At 45.0% G+C, this 4,089-nt stretch overlaps 1 long non-coding RNA gene across 1 annotated transcript; it reads right to left on the reverse strand.

The window, feature by feature from the left end:
- Positions 1-2,283: 2,283 nt before the first annotated feature.
- On the reverse strand, positions 2,284-3,143 carry LOC148101409 (uncharacterized). The gene is made up of 3 exons (XR_015719560.1): positions 3,122-3,143; positions 2,996-3,056; positions 2,284-2,463 (listed from the first exon to the last, which is right to left on the reverse strand). It is a non-coding gene; the product is annotated as an uncharacterized LOC148101409 (long non-coding RNA).
- Positions 3,144-4,089: the final 946 nt, after the last annotated feature.

Genomic DNA, 4,089 nt, shown 5'->3' on the forward strand with positions numbered 1-4,089 from the left:
CCCCATAATGGTCCTGGGATGAAGCAAAACCGCTGTGGTCCCTACATTAACAACTGGTATGTATGCAGTACCTCTAACCACTCGAACCAATGCAGGGGACGCTAAAAGTCCAGCAGGCAAATTAACATCATTGGGTTCAAATAACACTGTGGCGCCTGAATATTGCTCAGAACAGGTGGCGGCCACTATTTTCATTACACCACCTGGAATGCAACATGCTCGCTTACCTCTCACTCTCACATGCCCAGACCAGTCCGGTGGGGCTCTTGTACTAACATCATGACACTTTTGCAGCGCATGCACAAGGGATTTAGGGGCCTCTGTGACAGAGCCCAAACTAAACAATGCTTCACCATGTTGCCCAAAAAGCTCGTGGTAACACTTCCGAATCACATTCATTCCCAATACACCTGGAACCATAGAAGGTCCTGCACCTGGCGGATCCTTAACGATCAACACGCCACACTGTGGAATAAACTTACCACAGAGCTCTACACCTAGCTCTATATAGCCAAGGTAGGGAATAGACAAACCATTAGCCGCTTTAAGCTGCAACAAATGACAAGCTTGGAGATGTTCTTGACCCCAGGACTCAAAGTGCTGGCGGAAAAAGCTTTCAGTAATGGTAGACACCATGGACCCTGTATCAACCAAACAAGGTACTTTTATACCGCCCATGTCCACATCTATATGCGGACAGGATGAAACTAATTTGGAGACTGCCTCTGGACCATTGGAAACAACCCTTGAGCCAATAGACACCCCACCCGAACTGTGGCTCGGCAGTACGGAGGGTGCTAGTTTTCCGAAGCTGTATTTAAGGGAGAGTGCCTGCGATTATGCCGAGGGGCCTGCGAAGGAGGCTGGGAACGAGGAACACGTTCCCCATCACACTCCCGAGCAAAATGTCCAGGTTGCTGACAACGTCTGCATATAATGGAATCGCTCCGTCCCGAGCGAGACATTCGATGGGGGCCCTGCAATCGAGCAATGCTCTGAGTGAGCTGATTAAGTTGCTCCTGCTGGCATTTTAACAATTCCTTCATCTCACTCATCTCAGACAGATGGGTGGACTGGGCTATTCCTGAAGGACCGCTATGGACCCCATACTGAATGCCATAGACAGAAGGGACAGAACTACTTCTATGTCTAACACCACTAGGCAACCCTTCACGTTCCCACCTAATAGCTTCCCCTCTAATCTCTAACAATGTCAGGGTTGGCTGCCTCCTTACTAGCTGCTTTAACTCCCGCCGCAACGTACTGTCTAAGACCTGTTCAACAAATTGATCTCTTAGTAAAACATCAGCATTGGGCGTGCCATTAGGGGCACTCGATTTAACTTTTTCCATAAGACCCAAGAGGGCAAGGGAAAACTCTTGCAGTGTCTCACCTTCCTGCTGTTTTCTAGAGAAGAAAGCTTCCTGCAATGCTACATAGGAGTCTGAACAGCCATAAAGTTCTTGCAATATAGTAATTATCTTAGTGGGATCAGTCCTCTCTGCACTAGAGCGATATTTGATCTCCTCACGTGCTTCCCCTTCCAGGTGGTCAAACAGGAAAAATGCTTTATCAGCCAAAGACAAATGACGTGCCCTAGCACAACCTTCTATTTCTTCCAACCATTCATTCAACCCTATACCTGATTTTCCTCTAAACATGGGGCATTTTCTGTCACGGGGCACAAAAACTAGTCTCTCTGCTACAGAGACACTAGCAGTTGGGGGGTTAACAGATGATGCAGTTGAAGTAGAAGGTGTAGCGCTTGTACCTGACCCAACAGCCCTCTCCTGACGCAGCCTCTCATTGTCTGCTTTTAGCTGCGCAATCAAGTCCCTGAGTTCCTGTAATTCTTCCTCCATCTCTATAACACAGCTGTGGAATCCAACACCAAAGTAGCTGCTGCTTTGCTTTTATCCTGTACAAAATGAATTAAAAACAATTTACGTTACACCAGATAACAAAAAATAAAAAGGAGAACACGTCTCTGTTTTTAAAGAGTATATCCTGCCGACAACGCCAAGTTTGTGGCAGCACGAGGTGAGAATAAAGTAAATACTCTTCACAATTTTAAAAGACAACGCCACTCTGGGAATTTCACCCAGAGAATAATAAGTAACACTAATCACCACGAAGGCAGTTAGGTTTGTTATACTCAGTACAGAGACGAGGTTCAATGTTAAGACAAATTGACAATTTATTAACAATTATTTAAAACACCGTATAAAAACACAGTCGTAAAAATCCATGTACAAACATGCTTAAAAATATATTCAGAGCTGAGGCTTACCAGTGGAGGGGCAGGGATGCCACGCACAAACTCAAAAAAAGAAAACACACCAAGACACAAGTGCAACACAAAAATCACACACTCACACTAATAAACTAAACAAGGCAGGTGTGTACACTCAAAGGATCCCACCACCAAGGCACCCTGGTCTCCTCCACGTCGGCACTCCGCATCTGAATAAAAGAAACAAAGAAAAGTTTAATAGATTACAACAAAACTAATGTAGCGCTGGGGGATAACCCTACTGCAGGACCACACTGGTGATCTGCAGCTATAAAAAAGGGCCTCCCACCAGTGGTGTAACAAAAATCCAAACTACAAATCAAAACAGAAAAACAACATACAATCTGGATAAAACTTTAAAATCTGGAGCAAACGGAATCGCCGTATTACTCCAACTAGCCGTCTGCCCGACTATAAATTAATCATACGCTCATCAATATGTACGCCAGCTGACTCCCATAACTGGCGTGCATATGGCCGCTGTCCACGCCGACGTCCACGTTAAAAAGCGGACAGCAGCAGCAGGAAAAGAAACTTCGCAACGGGAACAGACGATAAAAGCCAAGCAAAGCAAAGCAGCAGCACTTCAGTTAGTGTGGCGTTGCGTAAAACCAAGGCCCACACTTCCTGCAAAGCATAATAAATAATTACTATAAAACAAACAATAAAAGGCAAGGATCGAGACAAAATTGAATTACGTACCGAGTAACCCCGCGTCATGAAACATGAGCAGGGGCTCATAGGAGGCTTCCACAGCTATGACCTAAAAACAATATCCGTTTACCATCAAGTAAGGTAATGCACACACTACGATGGGTAAACACCTACCAGCCGCGATGGAGGCTTCAGAATGATCTCTGCAACACCAAGGGGAAGTCAGGTGACCAAAAAGGAGATCACAGGTAAGCGATCCAGGAATGCTCACAGGGCCACTATTTATACTAGCGCCCCCTAATGCGCCAGGCTGAAAGTGGGTTGAACCAAAGGATAACATTCATCCTGCCACATTTACAATGGGACTTCTGCTCCCGAACCTCTGCGCACAGCGTCTGCAGATTGGGGCTATACGAAATCACTTTCATCTTTACGTAGGACTGTAAGCTGTCATCTGTGAGGCGTGAGCTGTGTTTGTTTTTAACATAGTTCACGGTGGAGAACAGCTACTGACATAACATGGATCCGAAGATCCATAATTGGCCTACCTGGGGTTGAAAGTCTCGATAAATGCACGGCGTTTCGGCGGGTATACAGGCTTCCGCGAGTGTGACGCTTATTTTGAGCGATAAAAAAATAATAGAATATAATTTTATTTTTATATTTCAATATAACAATAATCTTCCAATTTAGAACTACAAGTTAAAAAAGAACTAACATAAATAAAATACACTTCAGCTAAATACTTCTAATTTATTTTCCCAAACCACGCGGAGCCGCAGTATAAGGACTAAAGAGCCGCATGCGGCTCTGGAGCCGCAGGTTGCCGACCCCTGGTTTAAACTATAATGTTTTGCAACATAACCAACCATGCTGATGTCAGCTCAGTGTGAGTGGAAGACATAGGCATGATAATCAGTGATGTATTCATAAACTGCAAAAGGATGTACCTGTTCCAATTCACTTCCTTGTAAACCTCCCTCACCCCAACTCTCTGCTCCCATCTAAATTCAGTGGTCATAGAGCACTTTTGGTGAGGTGAGGAAATGCTTCTCCTTATGAGGTGCTAACAAACAGCATTAGCCGTGGAAGCAGTGTCTGGTGGAAAAGCCCACACCAGAAATATATATGCTGGGTGGAAT

Source organism: Neolamprologus brichardi, chromosome 9 (genome assembly GCF_056152115.1).
Source record: "Neolamprologus brichardi isolate AB-2024 chromosome 9, ASM5615211v1, whole genome shotgun sequence".
Lineage (NCBI taxonomy): Eukaryota > Metazoa > Chordata > Actinopteri > Cichliformes > Cichlidae > Neolamprologus > Neolamprologus brichardi.